Below are 16,232 nucleotides of genomic sequence, written 5' to 3' on the forward strand. Positions count from 1 at the left end.
TGTTGCTGTGGCTCTGGCGTAGGCCGGCAGCTACAGCTCCGATTCAACCCCTAGCCTGGGAACCTCCATATGCCTCGGGAACAGCCCAAGAAATGGCAAAAAGACCAAAAAAAAAAAAAAAAAAAGTCACCTCATTAACATCACAAGAAATACCTTTGGTGCTCTCATCATTTAAGAAGTTCCATTGTGCCAAAAATGGAGACAGAGATCAAATGTGTATATCTCTGATTATTAATCACAGTATCAGAGTTCTCGTTGTGGCACAGCAAAAACAAATCCGACTAGGATCCACGAGGATGCAGGTTCAGTCCCTGGCCTCGCTCAGTGGGTTAAGGATCTGATGCTGCCTTGAGCTGTGGTGTAGGTCACAGACGAGGCTCAGATCTGGCATTGCTGTGGCTGTAGGCCAGTAGCTACAGCTCCGAATCGACCCCTAGCCTGGGAACCTCCATATGCCGAAAGTGTGTCCCTAAAAAAAAAAGGCAAAAAAAAAAAAAATCACAGTGTCACACATCCTTTCCAAGAGGCTGGGGAAGCGGAATAGCATCGGTGACACAGGGAAGCCTGTCATTATTCAGAAGTGCCCTCCCTGTGGCCCACTCCAAGCACAGAACCTGTTTTGGCCTAAGGCTCCAGCCATAGGTGTGGGTATGGTCAATCCCAGAGAAAGCTCCTGGGGATCCTCAGAGGCCTCCGAGCCCTGGGGCAGTGGGGATGCTGGGGCTGAGGCTTCTGGGCACATTGTCCTGCCAGCCAGACCAGATCAACGTCAGAGGGCCTGGACAGATGTCCTTTCTCTGCGTCAAAGGACCAGGAAGTTGATGCCCAAAACAGCTCTTGGTCTGGGCTTTGCCAAGGCACCTGAACCAGGATGTGTTTGATTTTTGATGTCAAGGATTTGGGAGGAAGACAGGAGAGCATTGTTTTATATGTGTGTGTGTGTATATATAGATATATAGATATATATATAAAATGATTTTTATTTTTTTCCATTATAGCTGGTTTACAGTGTTCTGTCAATTTTCTACTGTACAGCATGGTGACCCATTTACACATACATGCATACATTCTTTTTTTTTAATTCTTGCATTGAACATTGATTATCAAACACTGGTAAGAGTGGGGATAAAAAATGATACACCACAGTTCTTGTCTTCAGAGAGCTTACATCCTGGCAGGGCAGGCAGAATACAACCAAATAGGACATAATGTGATGTTTGCTTCAACAAACACACGAATCAAAGAGTTTTTTGCTTTTTTTTTTTTAAGGAAGAATAGGTGATTTACAATCTTGCGTTCGTTTCTGGTGTACAGTAAAGTGATTTAGTTATATATATATATTCTTTTTCATTAGTTATATGTATATATTCTTTTCACAAGATACTGAATACAGTTCCCTGTGCCATACTGTAGGACCTTGTTATTTAACTATTTTATATATAGTAGTTTGTCTCTACCAATCCCAAACTCCTAATTTATCACCCCCGCCCTACATAAGTGTTTTGAGTATACAGTGCAATTGTTTCTCTTGGGAGAAATCAGGGACTACTTCCCAGAGGAGGTGATGTTTATTCTAAGCCTTAATGTATGCGTCAAAGGTTGCTGGTCAAGGAAGTAAGGACATCATCCAGGTATTTATTTGCCAAATATGTTTTGAATATAGACCATGTGACAGGCCCTGGAATGCCAGGGGCTTGGTGATGCAGTAAGGGACTTGGCATCCTTTGGTGATGCCAGGGATTTAGGAGAGCGAGACTAAGTAAACTCCATGTTTCTGAAGGAAAAGGCCCAGGTGCTGAGAGACACATAGATGTGAATGACTGGTTATTTCCTCAAGAGAGCACGAGTGGGCCTGGGGAATCGGGATCCAGTCCCAAGTCCCCAGACCAGCCATCCCCACGCTTTTTCTGGCCATGAAGCATGAGTTCAACAATGCCCAGTCGCCTGGCCCCGCTTCCCATGGGTGTTACCAGCCTCCTGCTGTTCCCCAGGCCTTTTTCTCCCACTGGGAAAGCATTAATAGAAAACAAATATGATGTATGTTTTTATAAGAATGATAGACATTCCCATCGTGGCTCAGTGGTTAACAAACCCGACTAGTATCCATGAGGACACGGGTTCGATCCCTGGCCTCGCTCAGTGGGTTTAAGGATTCGGCGTTGCTGTGGCTGTGGTGTAGGCTGACAGCTACAGCTCCAATTCGACCCCTAACCTGGGAACCTCCACATGCCGCGGGTGCAGCCCTAAAAAGACAAAAAAAGAAAATAAATAAATATAAGTATGCCATTGAATGGGTTCTAAAAAATATGCTTTGACGTACACCCTGACATGCTCTGGAACTGGAACCATTTATGATGTTGCCTGAATGGAACCGAGCCTTTTGGGAGGGGCTTGGCCCCTCCAGGGTGAGAAATAGAAGGGAGACAAATCCCACCCCCGCAAAGCCCTGGTGAATGATGCAGATTTTTGCTGAAGGTTTTCTTCAGAAGGTGGAGGAGGGAAGTTCCCGTCGTGGCGCAGTGGTTAACGAATCCGACTAGGAACCATGAGGTTGCGGATTCGGTCCCTGCCCTTGCTCAGTGGGTTAATGATCCGGCATTGCCGTGAGCTGTGGTGTAGGTTGCAGACGCAGCTCTGATCCAGCGTTGCTGTGGCTCTGGCGTAGGCCGGTGGCTGCAGCTCCGATTGGACCCCTAGCCTGGGAACCTCCATATGCCGCGGGAGTGGCCCAAGAAATAGCAAAAAGACACAAAAAAAAAAAAAGGTGGAGGAGGGAAATTACAAAGGCACACCACACAACAACCTTTCCTAAAAATCGTATTGAAACAACTCTGTTTTTCCAGCTTTCTCTCCCATTGGGACGTTTCCAGCCTCTCTTCTTTCCATTCGCCTTGACCCTACCCATCTCCCATCCTACTCCTGCCACCTGCATCCTGGATTTCTACTTTAGGTCTCTATTTCTTCCTCTAGAGCAGCAGGTCTCAAATGGGGGCAGGCGGGCGGGGGGTACACTTCAGCAATTACTAAAGACACTTTTGGTTGTCACAGCCTTGGGGAGGTTACTGGCAATAGCAGGTAGAGGCCAGGGATGCTGTAAACAGCCTCCATCACCTAGGAAAGTGCCCCCTCAACAAAAAATCATCTGGTCCCAAATGTGAACATTGCCAAAGTTGAAAACCCCTCCCCTGGAGTGGCTTAGCCAGCTCGCAAGTGTGTGGGGGTGGCGAGAAGGCCCCAGAGCAGGGCCCGGGGTTCGCTGGCTGCCTTGTCTCATCCTCAGAATGTCAGCAGTGAACCGGTGCTTTCAAGAAGTCTGAGTATTTAACAGCAGAGTGACTCCCTTCTTTCTGCTGGGAAGACAGGTCCACCTCGGACTCTTCTGGCAAGCTAAATCAGGGCTGCATCTAGAGCAGAAGCACCACTGAAATGTAGAAGGAGCCACATAGAAGGAGCCAAGAGTCCCTGGTGGGCGTGGAGCCGGCACTCAGCCTGGAGTGCGGGCTGCTCCCGGGCCGGCTGGGTTGGGCTGCTGTGTTTGCCTTGGACAGGCCTGGCTGCGTGCTTCAGCGCAACTGGGGCAAGACTAGCCTTCTATCAATAAAACCTGGGCCCTGCTCCAGGCTCACTCTTGCCTTTTCTAAAAAGCTTGCTTGTGCTGATTTCCGTCCTGGCTGCGACGTTCTCTTGCATACCAGGATGCAGCGATCGTTTACTTGACCTCGTCAGCTGGCCTGAGCTGACCAAACGTACGAGGGCTATTTTGCAGGGGGATTTGCTATGGCCCAGGCCCTGGTCGGAGCTCAGCTAGTCTGGGGGCATGTGGCTGTTAGGAGGCCTCAGCTTGGTGGCATCTCTCCGATCTGCTCTTTAAGGAAAAGAAAATCACGACTTTTCCTCCATCCGGAGGGAACCACTGTTAGTTAACATTTTCATATTTTCTTCCTGGACGTGCATACATTTTTCAAAACATGGTTGAGATCCTCCTGTAGATAAATATTGGGCCTCAATCTTTGAAAAGCAGCAGTCCCAGAGTCCCCGTTGTAGCTCAGCGGTTATGAATCTGACTAGTATCCGTGAGGATGCAGGTTCCATCCCTGGCCTTGCTCAGTGGGTTAAGGATCTGGCGCTGCCGTGAGCTGTGGTGTAGGTCGCAGACGCGGCTTGGATCCCACGTTGCTGTGGCTGTGGGGTAGGCTGGCAGCTGTAATTCCGATTTGACCCCTAGCCTGGGAACCTCCATGTGCTGCTGCCCTTAAAAAAAAAAAAAGAAAAAAAAAGAAAAGAAAAGCACCCATCCCAAGGTTCTGGCTGTCTTCTCTCTGCTGTAGGAGGCAGGGCGGGAGGAAGAAGGGGCGGCGGTGTGAGGGGCAGGGATGGGCTCAGAGCCCCTGCTGCACTTACAGGGCGTGTGGGTCATGCCTGTCTGTTTCAGCTGGAGAAACAGCTGGAGGAAGGGTGGCTGGATCTGTGTGTGCTTTTGTCAAGTGGTCTTAGAGTCTCTCCTATGAGCGCTCCAAGGTCTGTGAGGTCTGACATTTTCAGACAGGACATGGTCGCCATCGGCTGGAGGTCACAATACGTTGTCCCCATAGCTGTCATTCCTTCGTTTGGGGACATGCCCCAAAGACTTTATACTTCGGGTGGTCCTAAGGGTGCCCCTATCCTGTGTCCCCTGTGATGAAAACAATCCCCAGGGGCTCCCCATTGTCCGCCCTCAGGATGAAGTGAGACCTCTGCTGGTTTGTTCCCCTCCTTTCCTTGCCTTTGGGGAAGCAGATCCCAAGAGAGGAAGTCCTTGCCCACAGCTGTTGACTCTCATCACAACTCGTGCAGCCTAGGGGGATCTGGCAGCTCTGTCCCCTTGGCCTTTGGTGCCACTTTCCTGGTACATGGGCTGCACAGACTAAAGCATAAGCGCTGTTCCACTCAGATCACTTCAGCCAGGGACTGCGTCTTTTTTTTTTTTTTTTTTTCTTTCCAGTGTTAAAATTATTCTCTTATTTGTGTTAAAGAAAATAGTTATTCTGATGGGTGGTATTTGCCTGAATTCCTTTTGTCTTCTGTCTCTCTTTTTTTTAATTAGAGTTGATTTACAGTGTTGAGTCAATTTCTGCTATACGGCATAATAACCCAGCTCTTTTTCTTCTTCTTCTTATTTTTTTTTTGTCTTTTTTCTTTTAGGGCCACACCGGTGGCATATGGAGGTTCCCAGGCTAGGAGTCGAATCGTAGCTATAGCCACTGGCCTACACCAGAGCCACAGCAATGCTAGATCTGAGCTCCATCTTCGACCTACACCACAGCTCACAGCAAAGCCAGATCTTCAACCTGCTGAGCGAGGCCAGAGATTGAACCTGTGTCCTCATGGATGCTAGTCAGGTTCCTACTGAGCCAGGATGGGAACTCCTATTTTTTTTTTCTTATGTTATCTTCCATCATGGTCTATCCCAAGAGACTGGATACGGTTCCCTGTGCTGTGCAACAGGACTTCATGGCTTATCCATTCTAAATGTAATAGTTTCTCCCTGCCAAACCCAAACTCCCTGTCCATCCCACTCCCTCCCCCTCGGCAACCACAAGTCTGTTCTCTATGTCTGTGAGTCTGTTTCTATTTCATAGATCAGTTCATCTGTGCCCTTGAATCTTACATCCATCAGGCCCAGATTCCATCTCCTCTTCCTGGCCCTTCAGAACTCAGGAGCAGCGTTCAAAAGCCAGGCTCCCAGCCACCCCCTATAAATTCCAGTCCCTCCCACAGCAGTTCCCAAACCTCACTTGGGCACCTTCCACACTTAGGATTCTGGCCATATCAATATTCCACCTGTGCTATTATTTACTTAAGATTTCTCCTTTTTTTTTTTCAATTTTAAAAATGTTTATTTATTTATTTTTATAACTCAGTTTTAATCGATTTTAGTGAAGCAAAACATATCACCTTTAGGAAATTTTTACTACTTAGAACAATAGAATTCAGTACATTTTAGAAATTAAAAATTGTATTTGTCCTAAGCTGATTTTATGGGTTTTTTATTATTTTTTAATTTTTTATTATTTTAATTTATTATTTATTATTTATTTATTTTTTTTAATTTATTATTTTTTAAATTTTTATTGAAACTTTTTAATTTTTATTGAAACTTTTATTGTAGCAGTTTTTTTTTTTGTCTTTTTGCCATTTCTTGGGCCGCTCCCTCGGCATATGGAGGTTCCTAGGCTAGGGGTCGAATCGGAGCTGTAGCTGCCAGCCTACGCTAGAGCCACAGCAACATGGGATCTGAGCTATGTCTGCGACCTACACCACAGCTCACAGCAAGCAACCTCATGGTTCCAAGTCGGATTGGTTAACCACTGAGCCACGAAGGGAACTCCTGTTTTTATTTTTTTAATAATGAGTTTTATTTTTTCCATTATAGCTGTTTATAGTGTTCCGTCAATTTCCCACTGCACAGCAAGGTGACCCGGTTACACATGCATGTATACATTCTTTTTTCTCACATTATCATGCTCCGTCATACGTGACTAGTTATAGTTCCCAGAGCTATACAGCAGGATCCCATTGCTTGTCCATTCCAAAGGCAATCGCTTGCATCTATTAACCCCAAATTCCCAATCCACCCCACTCTCCCCCCCGCCCCTCCCTGCCGCCTTGGAAACCATAAATATGTTAAGATTTCTCTTTAAATAGATTTATTTTATGAAACTTAAATGTATGTTAAAGGAAAATTTTTAAATCCTTGAATCCCCTTTGATGTGTTTAGGATTTTTTTCCTGACACACATGAAATTAATATTTAATCTCTAAGATGAAAAGTATGTCTAAGATTCCTTCCACATATAGTTATGCGCCAGGCATGGTTCTAAATCCTTTCAGGTGCCCTCAGTGGGAAATGCTGCCTCCAGAGCACTGGCCCTCTGATCATCTGGTGCCCTGACTACCCTTGGATCCAGACCCTGCCTGAGGGGCACTGGGAGCAGTGGAGGGAGCTGCGGGGGTGCCGGGAAGGAAATTCCGACCACCAGCACTAAGACCAAGGCACTTTGCCAAAGGAGGGATGGAATCTGTATGTATTGACAAGGAATAGTGCCAAGAGAGCCACGTCACCCAGTGGTACTACAGGACGAGTCCATGTGTACTTTGTACGTGTGTGTGTGTGTGTGTGTGTGTGTGTGTGTGTGTAAATGCAGAGTGAGGGCCCGGAGGTGCCCAGCCAACTTTTGGAAGTGATTTCACCTTGAGAGGGGGAAGGTGGTGACAGAGGTTGAGTAAGAGATCTCTTGACTTCTTTTTTTTTTTTTTTTTTGCCCCACCTCTGTGGCCTGTGGAAGTTCCTGAGCCAAGGTTCTAACCAGCACCACAGCTATACCCAGAGCCACAGCAGTGATATCACAGATCCTTAACCCACTGAGCTACGAGGGAACTCCAAGAGCTCTCGACTTCTGCTATTTGCTTCAGTGCTGTTTGAATAACCAGATGGTATCATATGTTTCTAGTGCAATATTTCTTTTTTTTTTTTTCTTTTTTCTTTTTTGCTTTTTAGGGCTGCATCTGAGGCATATGGAGGTTCCCAGGCTAGGGGTCGAATTGGAGCTACAGCTGCCAGCCTACACCACAGTCACAGCAACACCATATCTGAGCTGCGTCTGTGACCAACACCACACAGCTCACGGTAACACCAGATCCTTGACCTGCTGATCGAGGCCAGGGATCAAACCCGAAACCTCATGGCTCCTAGTCGGATTCATTTTCCGCTGAGCCATGATGGGAGCTCCTAGTGCAATATTTCTAAAAGGCAATGAATCTTTTCCTAAAGAAAAGAGAGAACCCTGGCCTTTCTCCTGGGGGACAGGAGAGCTAGGTTCTAACTCTGCTTGTATAGATTGTATAGATGACATTCTTGGCACGTGACCAGGGACAAGCTTCCTAGTTTCTCTGAACCTCAAGTTTCTCCTCTGAGAAATGGGTATCACGCAGGGTGGTTGTGTGGCTCCAGCGAGATGTATGTGAAAGCATGCCAGTATTGCCGGGTAGCATTCCAGGGCCATCTCTAGAGCCTCCGACAGCCTTACTGGATTTTTTTTAGCATATACCCTATGACGGCTTCCTAGTACCCTCAGAATCCGTCTAAATCTGGGTTAGCACACAAAACTCTTCACAATCTGGCTCTGCCTGCTCTCCCCAGTACGAGAAAGATGGATTACTCTCCTGGATATAAAACCAGGACACTATGACTTCGTGGTTTGGCGGGCACTTTGCTGCAAGGCTTACGATTATCCCCTTTTGTGGCCTGAGTTCTTGCTCTGCTCTAGATAAAAAGGCCAGGCAAGACCCTGTCCCCATTCACCAAAGGACAGACGCTTTCCAGGGTGGATCAGCGTGGCCTGCTGGTGTTTCAGCCCCACAGGTCAGGTGGCTGCTGCCTCTCTGCCTGGGGCCCCCATGGCCACCCCCAGCCCACCCCTGTCATTCTGTAGCAGGGCCCCCGCTGGAATCACCTCTCTCAAACCCTGCAACCGCCGAGCAGTGACTCAGCTGGCGTGGAGAGCCGAGTTTCCTGGCTTCAGGCCCTGTGCTCCCTCCTGCAGCCACGCCACTGTCTCCCTACCAGGGGCTCTGCCTTTCCAGAACCCTTCAGAGGAGGAATTTCCCCCGCCTGTCCAGCCTCAGCCCTCAGCCCTCAGCCCAACTCCGCTTGCTGAACCCAGAACGACCACACGGGGGAGCCAGGGAGCCAGAAGGGGAGAGCCTGGGAAACTGGGTCTACGCCTGCAGAGAGGCTGGGCTCCTTAGCTATTCTTGACAGATACCTGAACACCTCTCCAGGGATTCTGGTCCTGTCTCCTCTGAAATGCTCGAAAAATGTTTATCACACTGAATTGTGACTGATACCAACAGTAGCAAGTATTTGTTGAGGCCTACCATGTGTTCTACTTGTTTTATCAATTATTGAGAGAGGGGTGTTGAAATCTCCAACTATAGTTGTGGGTTTACCAATTTGTCCAAGTTCTAGCTTTTATTATGTGATGCATAAACCTTTCAAATGATTATGTCCTCTTGATTCCTTGACCCTTTATCATTACGAAATAACCTTTTTTTAACCCTGGAAATATTATTTGTACTGAAATTTACTTTCAGTATATTTCTGATGTTAATACAGCCACTCTAGCTTTCTTGTGATTACCATTAGCATGATACTTCTTTATCCTTTTACTTGTAGGCTATTTGTGCCTTTATATTTAAAGGTCATTTCTTTTTTCTTTTTTTTTTCTTTTTTTTCTTTTTTTTGTCTTTTTGCCATTTCTTGGACCACTTCCTGCGGCATATGGAGGTTCCCAGGCTAAGGGTCGAATTGGAGGTGTAGCCGCCGGCCTACGCCAGAGCCACAGCAACACAGGATCTGAGCCGCGTCTGTGACCTACACCACAGCTCACGGCAATGCCGGATCCTTAACCCACTGAGCCAGGCCAGGGATCGAATGTGCAATCTCATGGTTCCTAGTCGGATTGGTTAACAACTGAGCCACGACGGGAACTCCGAAAGGCCATTTCTTATAGAGACCAGATAGTTGGAGCTTGTTTTTCTTAATCCAGTTGGATCATCTCTGCCCTTTAACTGGGTTTTTTAGCTCATTTGCATTGAATGTGATTACTGATATAATTTGATTTTAAGTCTGTCTCCTATTTGTGTTCTATTTGTCCCATCTGTTCTTTCATTTTTCTCTTCTTCCTTCTTTTGGATTAATTGAAACCATTTTCTGTCATTTGTTGCCAGCCCATCCTCAGATACCAAAGGAGGAGCCAGGCCCCAGCAGCCCTGCTCCGCTCTGGCTCTGAGACCGTAGCTCCACTTTCCACAGATTTGCCTCCATGCTCTAGAAGCCAGAAGTGCTGGCCAAAGCTGTCTAATCGACTCCACTAAACAGCTGCCTCTATCAGGAGCCGCCCTAAGGCCTGTCTGACCAGCTCGGGCCAAGCCAGGAGAGCTCGGTTCTGATCAGAGTTCAGGCTTCCCAACCAGAAGGCACTTGATATCCTGCCTCCAAGGAGGGTCAGGGCTCTAGGGTTTATTCTCTGGAAAGCCTTAAGCAGTGGAGACATTTCTCAGTGCTCTTTACAGCCCCACCCATTCCTTCTATCCTGGAATCAGTGGGTGCCTGAGATGACCTTTAGCTGAGCCAGGTTGTCCTGAGGCTCCGAGGTGGCAACAAGACCCCCTTTCTCCGTGTAATAGTACAAGAGTTGGTCACCTCTCATGCCTGTGACCACAGTATCCTGGCTGCTGGAAGATTGGAGAGGGCCATGTGAGTGATGGGATTATTGATCAGAGCCATCATTTATGATTCTCTAGTTTCCTTAAAGGAAGGCAATTGGAAGGCAGATGCCCTGTGCCTGACTCAGACCCAGAGTGAGCTCTTCAGGGCTGATTTCGCCGCCTTCAGTGTTTCTAAGTGTCCGGGCCCCATGGAAGCACTTAGCCTGGCAGTCGAGCAGGAGGAGCATGCAGTGGGCTAGGAGCCTCAAGAAAGTGAATCTCCTGTGAGTCATCCTAAATAGTGTGCAGCCATGTACCTCTTACACAGGAAGTCCCCTGGGGAGAAACAGAGCTCTGTGCTGTGCGCAGTGGTTTAATGCTGTCAGAGGCACCCTCCTAAGGATGGAGGGTGACATTCTGAAGATTCGCCCCCAGAGAGGACCTTTGGGGAATTTTTTTTTTTTAAATCTTTTTAGGGCCACACCCATGGCATATGGAGTTTCCCAGGCTAGGGTTCGAATTGGAGCTGTAGCCACCAGCCTACACCACAATCACAGCAATGCAGGTTCTGAGCCGCATCTGTGACTTACACCACAGCTCATGGCAATGCCAGATCCTTAACCCCCTGAGCAAGGCCAGGAATCGAACCTGCGACTTCATGGATGCTAGTCAAATTTGTTTCCACTGAGCCACGAAGGGAACTCCTAGAGAGGACCTTTGGGAAAGGCTACTTCTGAGAGGCAGCGGGAAGGTGGGGGCCGAGTGGTCATGGCTGCTGAACCTTGTGAGTCAGGAGGTGGGGAGGATGCAGGAGGATTTTGACAAGCCCAGGAGACAGCGAGAACAAGCCCGAGAGAGGGCAGGGCGGCAGCTGTGAAAGTGAATCCAGTGTGTGTGGCTGTGAGGAGGGATCCCTGATTGTGGCTGGAGATGGGCCTGACCTGTTGGCTGGGCATGTGCAGTGAAGGGCTTTGAAGGACTCGCTCCGGCGTTCGGGGTATGGCTGTAGGTATCGTTGGGGAGTCACCGGTGGAAGGACAGCTGTGATGGCAAATTTCAGACCCAGAGGTTGAAATGTACCTGCTCCGTGACCTTGGGTAAATGCCCCATCCCGAGTCTCAGTTTACTCATCTGTAAAATGCGTTCCTGCTGGCCTGTGAAGATTAAGTGTGTAAGGAAGTGCGTGTGAGAACTCAGTAACGCTAATGTGACATCTTATTTCATGTCATTCTACGAGACTGGATGTTAAGAGAAGGCCGGGACCATGACTTCTTCAGGCCTGAACGTGAACTCCGGTCTAGTGCCTGCCACATAGGAAGGTGCTCAGTGATTATTTGTTGAATAAGTGAGTAAGCTTGATACAAGGTCTTGATACTCAGTCCTTCTTCAATAATTATTAGTTGGAATTCGAATGGAAAGGTTTTATGGCAGAACAACCCTGATCAGATCTTGGTCTGGAAGGGTAACTTTGGCAACAAAGGCATGGGCAGTTTGGAGGAGGCAGAGATGGGAACAGCGGAAACTACTGGAAGGCTTTGCGGTCATTTATGCCAATGGCATTCATTAAGATAGGAAATTCTTTTTCTTTTTCTTTTTTTCTTTTTTTTTTTTTTTGCATCGTTTTAGGGCCACACCCATGGCATATGGAGGTTCCCAGGCTAGGAGTCCAACTGAAGCTGAAGCTACTCGCCTATACCACAACCACAGCAATGCCAGGTCCAACCCGCGTCTGCGACCTACACCACAGCTCACAGCAACGCCAGATCCTTAACCCACTGAGCGAGGCCAGGGATCGACCCTCCGTCCTCATGGATCCTAGTCAGATTTGTTTCCGCTGCGCCACAATGGGAATTCCTCCAAGATAGGAAATTAAAGGAGGGGGAGCAGGTGGTGGGCAAGGCCAGGAATGGTCAGCTCAGTTTGGACCTGTTGAGAGGGAGGCTGCAGTGGGGAGGGTTGGGTACCCAGCAGGTACAGGTGTCCATCTGGGGCCACCTGGGGTGAGAGAGAATGATGAGACACGAGTCTGTCAAGTGTGGTTGGTACCACTGGCAGAGTGAGACCCAGTTCCCAGGTAGAGCACGGGCACGTGGCGTGGGGGTGGGTATGTGGCTGAACCTTGGAAAACCTCAGTGAGCCAAAGGGAAGAGAGGGGTGTAGGCAGACTGAGAAACCAGTTCCTGACTTGTTTGTGACGGATTGCGATTTTAGGCAGCATGGCTGAGATGGGACATGTACTCCATACTCTGTATGTAGAATGGTCAAGGGCTAGGGTTCTGGAGTCAGACCAGCTGGGCTGCTGGGCTGATTACAGCTCCACCATGAACTAGCCTGTCTGACTACATGCAAGTTACTTAACCTGCCAAAAGCTCCTTTCCTCTCTGTAAAATAGAGATACTGGGAGTTCCTGTTGTGGCGAAGTGGAAATGAATCTGACGAGCATCCATGAGGATGCAGGTTTGATTCCTGGCCTCACTCAGTGGGTTGGGGATCTGGTGTTGCCGGGAGCTGTGGTGTGGATCTCAGACACGGCTTGGATCCCACGTTGCTTGTGGCTGGGGTGTAGGCTAGCAGCTGTAGCTCCAATTCAAACCCTAGCCTGGGAACTTTCCTATTCCATGCGTGCGGACCTTTAAAAAAAAAAAGCAAAAAAAAAAAAACCAACACAAAACAAAATAGAGATACTAACTGTAGCTTCCTCATCAGCTTCTTGTAGGGATTAAATGAAAGGATGCATATAAAGTTCGTAGGACAGCACCTGAACACACCGGCTAATACTGATTTCAAAATAGGTTTCAAAGGTGGGTTGGCAGCACACTCAGTTTCCAGCCTCTGAATATGTTGGTCAGTCGTGAGACCCCAGACCTGATTTCTGAACCTCTCAATGGGACAGATGAGGAAGGCTGAGGTCCAAAGTTGCTCAAGATCCCACATCAAGCAGCAGTTAGAGTTGGGACAAGAATTCCAGCTCCCAGCTTCCATTTCTGTATCGCAGCTTTTCTGGAACACAGACCCACAGGGTGGCTTTAATAAGGGGAGCTGACCACATGTCGGGATTGCATTTGAGAAAGGAAGAAAGCTTAAAATGATACCTTTTATCATCCGACGCTCTGGGCCAGGGAAGTCGCCCAGCCACCATTCAGTGGGGCTCGTTGAACTGCCTCCCCCCATGACGGTGCGGCTTTGAGGCTGCAGCTTCTGGTCCAGACTCCTCTTCCTGGGACCAGGGATGGGAACAGCCAGTTCCCATCCTTTGTGTGTTCACTTCAAAAGGCTTAAAAGGCTGTTTCTTGGGTTCTTCCCTGCCACCTGCTTCCCTCCCCCAGCCAGGTTATCCTGACGGTTGATTATTCACAGGGCAACGGTACAGACAAGGTCATAGGTGAGAAGAATCCAGCCTTTCTCCCTTTGGGACTGTGGAGCTATGGTCTGGATATTTCCTTCTGGAGGCTTTGTATCGTATGTATGATCTTGGCAGAGTTCTTCTAGCTCCAGGGTCCTCGCCACCACAGTTTCCGTTTTGCCGGCTTCTTCCTTCCAACCTCAATTCATTGACAGGTGGGATCAGGTAGAGAACAGAGACATATGAGGCTTTGAAAGTATGTAACAAGCTGTGATGGGACATGTTGCTTCCCTCAGTTTCCTCATCTGTAAAATGGGGGTAATACCTGCTCCTAAGCTTGTAGAGCCACCTAAGGGTTACATTAAAATGGCTTTGAATGGGCCTATTCAGGGGTCAGTTTTCACAATATTTGAACTGGCAGGGAGCTGCACCCTAAAAGAACACCATGTCCCTTAGCGCTTTTCCTAAGCAGGTCTGGCATCTAGCAGGCGGCTCACAAGGAGACTCAAGCTGACTCCTGGGGTGCTTTGGCTTGCTGTTCAAAAAACTTGTTATCAGCTGTATTTTAAGAGTGCACATTTTGAATGTGTAGCACTGCAGTTGCTCTGCAGAGGTTACTGTGGGACTCCAAGAACACAGTGTGGCCACAGGGACTCTGGGGACCTTTTTTCCCCCTAAATATTGGATTCCCACTGAGCAATGAGGCTCCTTATATAAAGAAACGTGTGTTCCTTCACTGGTGGGACAAGGTGGGTAGGCTGTTACCATTGGCCCACGGGTCATGCCGAGCCCCCCGCCCTGCAGCATTCGTCATTCTGGCACTGGCCTTGGAGCTGCCGGAGAGGCCAGTACCAGCTTCCTTTGCCTGGACCACTGTCTCTGAGAACCATCCCCTCGCCACCGCCCCCCTGCTGCCACCTCCCACCCCCAACGACCTTTTAAATATTCACTTGAAGAAAAGTCAGACAAAATTAGAACCTACTTTCAACTCCACCAATGTGAGTTCTTCTCTGGAGACCCCCATAGCTCCTCCAGCCCCCACCCCTAGCTGTTTACCAGCTGTTTAGTATTTCCCCGCCAAGGGAGGCAGCTGCCGGTATTGACCGTTCTCCAGAGCTGAAGGCCGTCAGCCGGCTGGGGCCCTGGCTCTCAGCTCTCTCGCGTTCGTGCCTGCCAGGCTTCTGGGAAGAAGATTGCGTGGGATGATGGAGCCAAACTGGGCTGCAGTTTGAAGCCATCCTGAGCGCTGACAGATTTGACTGAGGTGGGGGAGGAAGAGGGTTCCACATGAAAGTAGCCAGAGTTTAAAATGGAGTTGGCAGCTTGCTTGTCTGGGGGCTGAGTCTAACCTGCCACCCAGCTTGTGCCCCAGGACTGGACTTTTTTCCAAACTGCAGGAGGCGCAGACTTGGGGAGAGTCCTGATAATCCCCCTTGGCCACTCTCGGGGCATCCCCGGAGTCCCCTCGGGGATCCCCAGGCCCTCGGACTCCATGAATATGGTACCTCTGGCATTGCCAGTCTCTGGAGGCTTGTTTTTTTCCCTAGAACTCCAGACCCTGGAGTTCCCGTCGTGGCTCAGCGGTTAACGAATCCAACTAGGAACCATGAGGTTGCAGGTTCGATCCCTGGCCTCACTCAGTGGGTTGAGGATCCATCCAGCATTGCCGTGAGCTGTGGTTTAGGTTGCAGACACGACTCAGATCCCGCGTTGCTGTGGCTGTGGTGTAGGCCGGCAGCTACAGCTCCGATTGGACCCCTGGCCTGGGAATCTCCATATGCCACGGGTGCGGCCCTAGAAAAGACAAAAAGACAAAAAGACAAAAAAAAAAAAAGAACTCCAGACTCCATTCTACTGAAAGATGACAGTGTGCACACCAAAACAGCACCATCACTCCTGAGAGACGGGACATCCCAGTGGCGAAGAGCAGAGGCTCTAGAGTTGGACAGATCTGGGTCTGAGTCCCAGCCCACAGATCCTACTTGTGTGACTCTGAGCTTCAGTTTCCTCATCTATAGAAAGGGAATAATAATCTCTTTGTCAAGGTTATTGGGAAAGTTAAGTGACAGACTTCATGTAAATCACCAGGCACAAGCAGTAGTCACTCCAACAATGGTAGCTCTAATTACTATTGCTGCACAAACTGGTCTGAGAAGTTGTGGGGTGTTGCCCTAATTGCTTTGAAAGATTCAGCCCTAGTCAAGGAAGGTGTTCCTTCATCCAGTCCGATGGAGAAATAATTGGACTGTCCTTAATGGGAAAGACAAGATCTGCCAAAGACCCCCCTTGACCAGATTGTTGGGGAAAAGCACCAGTCACCTGGGAGGTGTCTGCAGGCTCCTTTAGTAACCTGAGGCTTCCTGAGGGCCAAGTTCCGCGTGTGGGTGGAAGGGCAGGCTTGCTCTCCAGGTTGCCATAACTTTGCATATGATTTGCATATGCTTACGGGGCCCCTGCAGTTTCTTCTGGCATTTCCGAGTTAAAATATTGCTGCTTTTCCAGGCAGGCCAGATATTGATTTTTCTTCTTCTGTAGTCACTTCTCTAAGCACTCTGATTGACCTGTCTCCTTCACCCAGTGAGTGGGGAATGAGAGGGTGGGGCGAGGCAGTGGATGGCGGGAGGGAGGAGGGCTGGTGTCGA

The 16,232-nt window shown here is 48.7% G+C and overlaps 1 protein-coding gene across 3 annotated transcripts in view; it reads left to right on the plus strand.

The window, feature by feature from the left end:
• The window catches only part of RASSF5 (Ras association domain family member 5), an 80,096-nt gene that overhangs the window by 27,824 nt on the left and 36,040 nt on the right, over positions 1–16,232 (plus strand). The window contains exon 3 of one of the 3 annotated variants that reach the window (XR_014815708.1): positions 365–2,281. The exons of the other annotated variants lie outside the window; for them this stretch is intronic. The gene's annotated coding sequence lies outside the window, so the exon portion shown is untranslated. Of the gene's footprint in view, positions 1–364; positions 2,282–16,232 lie in introns of those variants that run through there. 3 annotated transcript variants of the gene reach the window in all.

The sequence above is a fragment of the Sus scrofa genome, chromosome 9, assembly GCF_054392235.1.
Source record: "Sus scrofa isolate SSC_HxYL_T2T_F1_AM1 chromosome 9, Sscrofa_HxYL_maternal_Yorkshire_Landrace_v2.0, whole genome shotgun sequence".
In the NCBI taxonomy this organism is placed as follows: Eukaryota; Metazoa; Chordata; class Mammalia; order Artiodactyla; family Suidae; genus Sus; species Sus scrofa.